General features: G+C 40.4%; 1 non-coding gene across 1 annotated transcript; it reads right to left on the bottom strand.

Annotated features, from left to right (window-relative positions):
• Positions 1–9,998: 9,998 nt before the first annotated feature.
• Positions 9,999–10,073, bottom strand: Trnal-caa. Its single transcript has one exon. It is a non-coding gene; the product is annotated as a tRNA-Leu (tRNA).
• Between the last annotated feature and the right edge of the window lie 2,077 nt (positions 10,074–12,150).

The raw sequence follows: 12,150 nt of genomic DNA, 5'->3' as shown, positions 1-12,150 counted from the left end.
ATAAAGTTATTGATCACTGAAATTCATTACTCTGAGGATTTAGGATGATGTCTGGAATTCATAGAAAATGCAGTACACTATAACAACTTTCACTATATTCTGAAAACGGTAAAGTGTAAGGTTTCAAATAAATATTTAACCAAGCAATGGTACTATCAGCTGTAGTACTATCAGAGCTGTACAGAGTCTATTGTGAGGATCCTATTATCCCTAGATAACGAAACTGTTCAATAACAGTTATCGATCTAAATGTTCAAAGTGAATGCTCGCCAAAATATGATGTTAATACTCATTAAATGCCACGCTAGAAATGACAGAAAGTCTGTCCTGAGCCTCTTATTCCTATAGCCGCGGTGCGGACCGCTGATGGCGCAACCGACAACATTTGCCTTCCTGACTAGCCGCTGGGCTAGCAGAACACCACTTCAAGTTACTAAATAATTAATTGCTTCATTCGCTGAAGGCCAATGAAGCTCTCTATTTAACTGTGCTATCAGCACACAGGTAAGCATCTGTAATAAAATTCTGATGTGGGTAAGCTAAATACTTGGCGAGAGAATTATTTTAGTTGCACTGCACGCAATAGATGGCTCTGAACATGCCCTTTGGAGAGATGCTGCAGCTATAGTTTTGTAGCTACCTTTTGGAAACTTCTCACATCTTTGTTATTATAGCGTATCTCCATTCTACCTACATCTAAACATCCTAGCTTTAAGAATGAGAAAGTTTCATCCTAGCTTTATCTAGTCACCTACTTAATCTATCTTGCTTCCATACTCTTAGGACACGAAAACAGAAAATCATGAATTTCAACCAAAATATTACTTTGTGAGATCCAGCATGCTGTTTCCCTTAAATTACAATGAAAAAGGAATCCGAATATAAATTTGGAAGTTTCTAGCTCCTCCCTATTGCACTGATGATTTTTGTGTAAAACGTCCAAATTTCGAAAACTGTTCAACTTACTAAACTGAAACTTTTCACACTATTATTTTAGCATCACTCCTGACATGCTATTAACTTTTCAGATTATTTACTTTACTTTTAAGGTATTGCACAACATTAGCGAATACATAGCTAGTTACAGCAGACTAGGCTGGCAATGGAAAGCATATGAATTCTATATGGCGTGAGTAGGCTGCTTCCGTACATCACCCTCTACTTAATTTTTTTGAATGTAAACGAAAAAAAATTAAGAAAGAGTACAGCTTAACTCCCTACGAAAATGGAAAAATTGAAATTTAAACATTTGGAAATATTTAAAAAAACTTATTACCTTCTCCAATTATTTAGATTGCTGGCATGCATGTTCACTGCCTCTTACAGCAAAATTGCAAAACTTATATGAACATCTATAAAACACGTAAATTGCATGTCTGCAAAAATCATGGCACTAATGCCTTGCATATAAAATTTTTCATATAACAGGTATTAATTGGACTGCCTAGAAAATTACATAAAAGTTTAAATAGTTTCGAAAATCAATGAAACAGTTTGGCATACATATTGCCTCAAATACATAAACATGTAAAATTATGAAAATGTCTGGCTCAAGCTTCATTTAATTAGGTGAAAATCTTAAACCTATTAAATTGTCTCTACATATTTTTGCATTCATAGGTACAAAGCAAATGACATGGTTATTCTTGTTACATATAATACATAATGAAATCTTAGCAGTCTTTTCTACACCTGAAAGAGAATTTCACAAATCATAACACTTCCACTTTTACATACGTTGTTACAGCCGCTTTGGCTGGCATTCTGCATTTCGATTCATAAAGGTAGAGGCGGGAGTTGCTATGGTGTGCGTCCTTCACGTCCACTCTATACTATAACGGGGAAAGGGGATAGGTCACTGTGAGTTGTGTCCAAGTCACTCCACGCTTTTACGCAGCTACCAGCCTGCCATTATCTGGTTTGTCCCGTAGAACACAGAAAAAGAGTGCCTCAGACTCCGTTCACTTAATAACTAAACGAGGGTCACAATGAAATGGGGATATATACATTTTACCTCTCACTCGTCACTAAAACAAAGTTAAGAGAACGGTTTTCTCTTTCAATCTCATGGTCACTTTACTGTAATTAAATTGGTCTTTGACATAGCGCTAGAAGGGGAATTACACAGTCATCAAATTTTTCGTCAAAGTTCAAGATGGCTGACAACAACTTGTTATTATCCGCAGCAGTTGCACGTACCGCAGTTGCATTGTGTGCACATGCGGTAAAGAAGTGGGGCAAAAAAAGGAACCATACATACGAGGCCTTAAATTCCTGGGATTACAACTTGATAATAAATTCAGTTGGGAGGAACACACCATAGAACTGCAGAAACGCCTTAACAAATCTGTATTTGCAATTCGAGTGTTAGCAGATATAGGCAACATAAAAATGAAAAAGCTTGCATACTTTGCCTACTTTCATTCCATAATGTCATATGGGATAATATTTTGGGGTAAATCTTCAAGTCAAACAAAAGTCTTCAGAGACCAAAAGCGTGTAATACGTATTGTTTGTGGAGTAAATTCACGGACGTCCTGCAGAAACCTCTTCATAGATCTGGGTATACTAACTCCTGCCTCTCAGTTTATTTACTCCTTAATGAAATTTGTCCTAAATAATGTATCTTTTTTCCAACAAACTTTTATATTGGCGGGGTAATAAGTCGCGCTAACGTTACGCAGTGCTGGCAACACTCTGGCATCCACATAAAAGTTGTGCTCCAAGCGGTATACACAATGCCATCTATTAGCCCCAGCAGCAACTGTTAATGCTGCGCATATACTAGCGCAAAAGCGGACAGTGGCACAATAAAAGATTGCAGGATACGTGAAATTATTTATGTGTAAAACCCAATGTTGCAATTTCGACGGTTGGCCGTTATGAAGTGAAATCGAAAGTTTCATATTGAATGATACTGCCTATTGCTACTAATTTCGTAACAATTCTCTTGGGCAATTTGGAATTATACAGAACTAGTAGAAAAACTTACATTGTGGCAATAAAAAGAGAAGGATTAAATTTGGAAAATTTATTGACAATTGTTACGCTGTATTGTGCCCTCAAATACATCACTCAGAATCACTTTCATTGTACTCCTGTGTGTGTTTCATGTTCGTCGCTACTGTCCGTTGCTAGTTCAACTACACCATCACGCCTCCAATTTTCTTCTTCTAGTTGTTGGATCTTCCTGCAGTACCCTTCCCAGTCATAGGCAGTTACAGACAAAAGGGATTCACTTGCTGTCGCAAAAAGGTTAACTTTGGACATGTCCCCTCAAATATTGCGCTCCCTAAACAACCGTTTTAATTTCGCCCATGCCAGTTCTACCGCGTACAACCATGTGGCCTTTCTCTTTCGCCATTTCGTCAATAAAATATGTTTTTTTAGCGGGTCTATGCTCTTGTATTAAAGCGAACAGAACCTGCTTTCTCATGCTCTCATTACAGGTGACATGCCTATTTTGAAGCCATTCCAACACCCTCACTTTGGTGCCATACCGTGTGGGTGTTTTCTCAACCTGTCTGTTATGGTATGGAGCGATGTCCATCATAATTACCCACTTCGGATGAAGTTTCGGGATCACCATGCTTCAAAACCATCTTTCAAAATTTCCTGAATTCATCTGACCAAGATAGTCACCTTTATTAGATTTAGCCCAAAATTTTAGGTCGGCTTCCTTGACAAATCCCTTCCTTGATCCAACGCTTCGAATAATCAGTCTTTTGGAGGACGTTCCCCAACCCACAACGCCAACAATATCACTCTTCTGCAAACATTTACCTACTGTCATATTGCTGTCGATCCACATTTCATCCAAATAGAGTATTTCTGTGGCTGCTTCCCTCAGATGTTTCATTTGCACAATGAAACGCGACCGCCAATCAACAATGTCTCCAAGCTCTAGCAGTAAAGACCGCTTATTTTGTACTTTTTGCCATGTGAATCCCATGGATAACAAAATATTCCGTAGTGAAGTAATACCCCACGTCCAGCTGATCTTCTCTTGTATTACAGGACGAAGTGTTGTCAGACTGGGAGCAATCCTCTGTACCATATAAAAATCTTCAATTGTTTGTTTTACGACAGTCCTGTCGAAATTATCCAACTGGATTTTTCCAGTAGAGAAATAAAAGAGAATTTAAACAAAAGGTAGAGAGTCAGACTGTAAGAATGTGTAGTTAGAAGTAACAAGGAGACGTTTCCAGGGGAAGAATCTACTTTTTTGAAACACTTATAGAGTAGTGTTAGTTAGCGTAGTAGGTTATGGTCCCTGGTGTCGTACTATGCAGTCACATTTAACTAATTGAGTGAAAATGATTGTAACAGTCCTTGCTATTAATTTTAAACAAATTGTGGTGCAACAGGATTCATGCCCGTCACCTTCGGTACAGCAATCAAGCGCCATAACCGCTACGCTGCAAAGCGAATTGCGTAGATATGACTAATTTACAGCTTTAGACTCAGTTTTATATGCCTATTGGAGGACAAGAAATTCTTTTATACCATACAAACAAAACGACTACAGTAATTCAGAAATCGGTAAGGCAGATTCAAAGCAATGTCGAACTGAAAAACTTGAACTGAAACGTACCTTTTTTTGCCGGGAGTTTCTGGTGATTTTACAGGGTTGTCTTTAGAAAATCTACGTATCCTTTCACGGAACTGACGCTCACCCCTGTATAAGTAACTGTTCATGTATTGGCTGCGAAAGAGGGTGGAGCAATTTTTTTTATTTTTGTTCTCTTCTTCGCAGCATTTAGCGACATGACTAATCATTTTTCTTTCTCGACTCCGTAGTGTGCTACCCTTTGCTCTTCTCTGAGGAGTGGATGGAGTATTTGGCGTTGTCCGCGATGGGCCAGGAACCTCTTCGTCACTCATAATGCAGTGTAAAACTTCACAAGCGAAGCTCACCACTCACTTTACAATGGCTACGCACACTTCAGTATTACATATTACGTCACTGAGGTTGACAGCGGCCGGACGCTACACACAATTAAACAGAAGTGGATCAAATTTTAACGACAGAACTAGGGAGGCCTGGCTCTTCTTTTTGTGAACAAGCAGTAGTATCTCTCGACTACCACTAAAGTGCATTAAGTAATCATGGATATGCGTTATGCTAAATTCCTTAAACCTATAGGACATCATGAGCTGCTTTGTCTCATCTAACATAAGGGTACCTATGGTCGCATTCACCCCTCCAAGTCATAACCTTAATACATATAGGTGTGTCCCAGCACACACCAAAATAATGGCCAGCTCCAACCTAATAAATACTTCAAGGGCGTGTCCTTCACATCTCAACCACAAACACTATTCAATTCCATTATTATTGCCAATCCTTGCTGTACAAGGAGAGTTCATCATTACAACTTGTTTGCATATATTCCATAACACTAAGCAATTTCTTCTACTATTTGCTAGTTAGCTCTAATGCAGACAATAGGTCTCATTGCCACTTCAGCATCTGCTTACAAACGAATTTGCATATCTTCTTATTATTACTGTGGAACCATTTCCAATAAAACAACACTTTGTACTTATAATATTACCAAGGTTCTTCCTAATACGTTTATATACATACTTGTTACTCACATACATTTACATCTTCATTACTTCATACGTATCTATTGTTTACTAGTTCTTATTAGGTTTGTCACATCCAGTAGTTTCTTCACCAATCGGTGGATAGAATAGTTACAGAACTCATAGTTTGTTACTGGCAATATTTGCAAAATTTGTTACGGGAATAAGAAATTGAAATCTTGTGAGTACGAAAGATGAAGAATGAGCGAGACCTTAAAAGTGGAAAAAACGATCTCACACAGCTGGGACTGCATAGCTACCACACTGTGTACAGGTTACAGAACAACCTCCTCCCTACAGAATTCATTCACTACCTATGAATTTCTTTAGGTCGATCACGTTTCTGAGACCTAATACTTTTTTAATCTTCGGGTACCCCAGCCTATACGCATTTGCATGCGGTTTTCCTATAATCCTGAAAGGTCCTCAGTATACGAACATGAATTTCTTTGTTTCTGCCTCTGCTGTGTTCAAGCTACCTTTACTAAGATCAACATCTTTGTCCCAATACCTTCTATTTTTCAGCACTCGTGTAGGCAGCTCCCAAGTCTCATCATTAGTTACTATGGGTTTGTCAATAAATGGTAGCATAATTACTCCGGCTATTGGCAAGACCATTTTTAACTGGCTTCTTTCAAAGTCAACACCACCCTGACACTCTGACAAGAAATCTATGCCAATTAGAACCTCGATACTGAGATTGTTGCCTATTAAGCATGAATGATCAATTACATTATCATTAACATTAAAGGGCAGCAAAGCTTCTTGCTTTACCGTTTTTGACACCTTGCCAGTAGCACCAATTATTCTCAGTCCTGACACTCTCATTGCTGTAAGCTTATCTTTACTAGGTAATGTATCAAAGAAGGACTGAGACAACGCACTCACCTCACTGCCACTGTCTAAGAGATAACGTACATTGATACCTAATATATTTACCAGTATTATAGGGTGGCTTATTCTAGGTTGTACAGGTGGTTCCTCAAATTCATCCAACAGTTCTATTTGGATTTGTCTCCAGCTAAAGAGATCGACATCTGTCATCCTTATATTTAGATCAAGGTGTGTAGGGGTTTCCTGAACCACATTCTCAGCTGCCTTTTCCAATCGGTCTACTAATTTCAAATCAAAACACCGCATGACTTCATTACATTTAGTTTGCTGAACGTGACCCAAATTATTGTGGTCGGAGCAACTCTGCGCCTCCAAACCGAGCATAACACTAATTACAGCCAAACCACTTTCATTATTATCGTCGGGTTCCTTCTCAAGTGACAACTGGTCATAGCCACTGGGTTCATCGACCTACAACAGGCAACCCTCTACATTTTCGCCCTAAATCTATCAGCACAGTGTCAACATCCTGCACAGACACTTTAGATAAGAGCGCATCATTCTCATCGTAGATATAAGCATGAATTTCTTTTGCTTCTTCACCTGACAATTCAGTACTTTGTAGCTCTTCCCCAACGTTACGCTGCTGCACTTTCTCTAGCTATTCCCTCTTGGAAAGCGTCTCTAACACGGTATCAACAAAATACTGTGATTGGTTTAATATTTCTGCTGTATCATTGGAGGCTACCGACTCATCATCCGAATGCTCGGTTTGAGTATTTTGATCTGTCTTACCAATCGCTGTAATTACTGGCTTACGAAAAGTAACCGCCTGGTGAGCACCAGTGTCCTCATAGACGGGAAATAGTTTCCCTGCCTTTGCCAACTGCTCTTTCCCTAATTGCCATTATTATTAACTGGAACAGTATTGCTTTCAGCACTGATGTTTACCTGCAAAAAAATGGCTCTAAGCACTATGGGACTCAACTGCTGAGGTCATTAGTCCCCTAGAACTTAGAACTATTTAAAGCTAACTAACCTAAGGACATCACAAACATCCATGCCCAAGGCAGGATTCGAACCTGCGACCATAGCGGTCTTGCGGTTCCAGACTGCAGCGCCTTTAACCGCACGGCCACTTCGGCCGGCTGTTTACCTGCACATTTTCGTTACGAACAAAATTACTATCATCAGGTTGACATTGTTGGTTATGGTTATTATTTCTCCATTTCCTACCTTTCTTAGGATGGCGAACACCTGCTGTTCGGATGTTTACACTGCCATTCTGCTCATTCTCAAAATTACTGTTAGTGCTATTATTATTTCTATTATTATGTGCCCTCCCCCCAAGAACCACGGAACTTGCCGTTGGTGGGGATACAGATAGCCGTACCATAGGTGCAAGCGCAACGGAGGGGTATCTGTTGAGAGGCCAGACAAACGTGTGGTTCCTGAAGAGGGGCAGCAGCCTTTTCAGTAATTGCAGTGGCAACAGTCTGGATGATTGACAGATCTGGCCTTGTAACACTAGCCAAAACGGCCTTGCTGTGCTGGTACAGCGAACAGCTGAAAGCAAGGGGAAACTACAGCCGTAATTTTTCCCGAGGGCATGCAGCTTTACTGTATGGTTTAATGATGATGGCGTCCTCTTGGGTAAAATATTCCGGAGGTAAAATAGTCCCCCATTCGGATCTCCGGGCGGGGACTACTCAGGAGGACGTCGTTATCAGGAGAAAGAAAATTGGCGTTCTACGGATCGGAGCATGGAATGTCAGATCCCTTAATCGAGCAGGTAGGTTAGAAAATTTAAAAAGGGAAATGGATAGGTTAAAGTTAGATATAGTAGGAATTAGTGAAGTTTGGTGGCAGGAGGAACAAGACTTTTGGTTAGGCGAATACAGGGTTATAAATACAAAATCGAAAAGGGGTAATGCAGGAGTCGGTTTAATAATGAATAAAAAAATAGGAGTGCGGGTAAACTACTACAAACAGCATAGTGAACGCATTACTGTGGCCAAGACAGACACGAAACCCATGCCTGCTACAGTAGTACAAGTTTATATGCCAACTAGCTCTGCAGATGACGAAGAAACGTATGATGAAATAAAAGAAATTATTCACATAGTGAAGGGAGACGAAAGCTTAATAGTCATGGGTGACTGGAATTCGGTAGTAGGAAAAGGGAGAGAAGGAAACGTAGTAGGTGAATATGGATTGGGGCTAAGAAATGAAAGAGGAAGTCGCCTGGTAGAATTTTGCACAGAGCACAACTTAATCATAGCTAACACTTGGTTCAAGAATCATAAAAGACGGTTGTATACATGGAAGAAGCCTGGAGATACTGACAGGTTTCAGATGGATTATATAATGGTAAGACAGAGATTTAGGAACCAGGTTTTAAATTGTAAGACATTTCCAGGGGCAGATGTGGACACTGACCACAATCTATTGGTTATGAACTGTAGATTAAAACTGAAGAAACTGCAAAAAGGTGGGAATTTAAGGAGATGGGACCTGGATAAACTGACTAAACCAGAGGTTGTACATAGTTTCAGGGACAGCATAAGGGAACAATTGACAGGAATGGGGGAAAGAAATACTGTAGAAGAAGAATGGGTAGCTTTGAGAAATGAAGTAGTGAAGGCAGCAGAGGATCAAGTAGGTAAAAAGACGAGGGCTAGTAGAAATCCTTGGGTAACAGAAGAAATATTGAATTTAATTGATGAAAGGAGAAAATATAAAAATGCAGTAAATGAAGAAGGCAAAAAGGAATACAAACGTCTCAAAAATGAGATCGACAGGAAGTGCAAAATGGCTAAGCAGGGATGACTAGAGGACAAATGTAAGGATGTAGAGGCTTATCTCACTAGAGGTAAGATAGATACTGCCTACAGGAAAATTAAAGAGACCTTTGGAGAAAAGAGAACCACTTGCATTAATATCAAGAGCTCAGATGGAAACCCAGTTCTAAGCAAAGAAGGGAAAGCCGAAAGGTGGAAGGAGTATATAGAGGGTCTACACAAGGGTGATGTACTTGAGGACAATATTATGGAAATGGAAGAGGATGTAGATGAATATGAAATGGGAGATACAATACTGCGTGAAGAGTTTGACAGAGCACTGAAAGACCTGAGTCGAAACAAGGCCTAAGGGGGTAGACAACATTCTATTAGAACTACTGACTGCGTTGGGAGAAGCAGTCCTGACAAAACTCTGCCATCTAGTAAGCAAGATGTATGAAACAGGCGAAATACCCTCAGATTTCAAGAAGAATATAATAATTCCAATCTCAAAGAAAGCAGGTGCTGACAGATGTGAAAATTACCGAACAATCAGTTTAATAAGTCACGGGATGCAAAATACTAACGGGAATCACTTTACAGACGAATGGAAAAACTGGTAGAAGCCGACCTCGGGGAAGATCAGTTTGGTTTCCGTAGAAATATAGGAACACGTGAGGCAATACTGACCCTACGAATTATCTTAGAATCTAGATTAAGGAAAGGCAAACCTACGTTTCTAGCATTTGTAAACTTAGAGAAAGCTGAAACTTCCTGGCAGATTAAAACTGTGTGCCCGACCGAGACTCGAACTCGGGACCTTTGCCTTTTGCGGGCAAGTGCTCTACCAACTGAGCTACCGAAGCACGACTCACGCGCGGTACTCACAGCTTTACTTCTGCCAGTACCTCGTCTCCTACCTTCCAAACTTTACAGAAGCTCTCCTACGAACCTTGCGGAACTAGCAGTCCTGAAAGAAAGGATATTGTGGAGACATGGCTTAGCCAAAGCCTGGGGGATGTTTCCAGAACGAGATTTTCAATCTGCAGCGGAGTGTGCGCTGATATGAAACTTCCTGGCAGATTAAAACTGTGTGCCCGACCGAGACTCGAATTCGGGATCTTTGCAGCAGCTGTTGAGGTGCCGTCTGCAGCTCAACGCGCCGCGCCGCATCAGTAAAAGGCCGGTTCCCACTAGGGCTGCCGCGCGTCAAAACCGCGCGTCAGCGGCGTGGTTGCCATGGAAACGGCGTCAGCGGCACGGCGCGGCGGGCTCTGCGTCGCGGTTTGACCATGTCGAACCGCTTCCGCTGCTGCCTGCCGCGCTCCAGGTGCGCGCCGCCAATCACAGAACGCGCTGAGCGTGACGTCAGGTACGGAACCCCGGGCCACACGAACTTTCGCCAAACCGCTAGCGCGGACGCGACGGCAGCTATGAAATACTTATCATCCGATTCCAAGGAAACTATTCGGCAGAAAAATTTGATTCTTGGGCATGTTACAGCCTGATCTCTTCTCTCGATAAAGGACCGAATTTCTTTTCGTTATTCGTCGTGGTTACTTGCTGTATCGCATTTACGTAAATCTTTACACGAAATTTGAATGAGTGTGCAGAGGTAAAAACGCATTGCGTGGACTTTGCGTATAGTTCATTTTAGGTAATACATTATTGCGTATGAAATTTAGTCAACATATCGAAATTGTTTTTAAAGCTGAGAGCAGATCGATAGCTATCACCGTTCTCGAGATATTGAATGATATGTCGGCGGACGGGCTGTGCCGTGACCGCGCGCGGGTTGCTCGCGACGCGACCGGTACTTCGTAATGCTCGTCGTAAACCATGTGGTTGTATCAACCGCAAATTTCGTAAACAGTTCAAGAAATCGAAACGTGTTTTTTTGCAAACGATAACTTGTGAAAAGTCACGTATTTCGTCGCATGGTAAATATCCTAAATCTGTTCATCTACCGAGATATGAATGTAACTACAGTTTTTCAGAAGGGATAGATGAATTTTTTTAAACAGCATTTAATAGCATGTGGAATGAGAAGTTAAACTGAAACTAATTTGCTGGTATTTCATAAGATGTAATTTACTAAATAACTACAGCTGTTGATTATTTCCTTAGGTAAGTAACAAACTTTTTTTTCTTTATCCAGTGTACTTTACTGATTCAAGACACGTATCGCCTTTTACTTTAAGGCATCTTCGGTGGAATCTAGAATGATTCAGTTTTGTTTTGATATGTGATACTTGCAGATTATAAACCAGTTCACATCTTTTTTTACGTGAATGACTGATTACTTACAGTGAATCGAGTTTTTGGCGGACATGTACGTTTCCCCTCACCTGGTCACATGCTGGAGGTTGAACTAAAACTTAGATTATGGAACATAAGCACATTTTCATGTTCGCTCTTTTTTCTTCTGTCACTAGCAGTAGACGTTTTACCAAAAACGCTGGTTTGAAGTCGTAACTACAGTGTGTTCACCTCATGTCCCTTCCTGTCTGGTTTGTTTATGTACATTTTGCCAACCTGCAGAATTATATGCTGAAAACTAATGTTTGTTTATTTTTGTTCTCCTTATATCTGTATGTGTGTGTGGCTAGCCAGTGATAGTTATAGAAAGTTGAAAGTGAATTCAGTAGTTGTCAGACAGTGGTTGAAAGATTTGGTGTTCAGCTGATTTGAGTTTTGGTTTAAATGTTTTAAGGAGGAGTGCATGGAAGAGTAAATTCACTGCTTACATTAATAGATAAAATAGTAGAATAGTATTTCAACAGATGATTATTATCAGAATACTATCACCCAACCCCTTTGTCCGCACTCTTTGGCGCCCCATAATACGTCCTGTCAACTAACCCCTATTGTTGTCAAAGTTGTGCCGTAATTTCCTCTTCCTCCTCTATTTAATTCCGTACCTCTTCTTTAGTCACACGATCCT

Source organism: Schistocerca americana, chromosome X (assembly GCF_021461395.2).
Source record: "Schistocerca americana isolate TAMUIC-IGC-003095 chromosome X, iqSchAmer2.1, whole genome shotgun sequence".
Lineage (NCBI taxonomy): Eukaryota > Metazoa > Arthropoda > Insecta > Orthoptera > Acrididae > Schistocerca > Schistocerca americana.
Note: the sequence above shows the minus strand (reverse complement) of the source record. Positions and strands in the feature narration are given on the sequence as shown.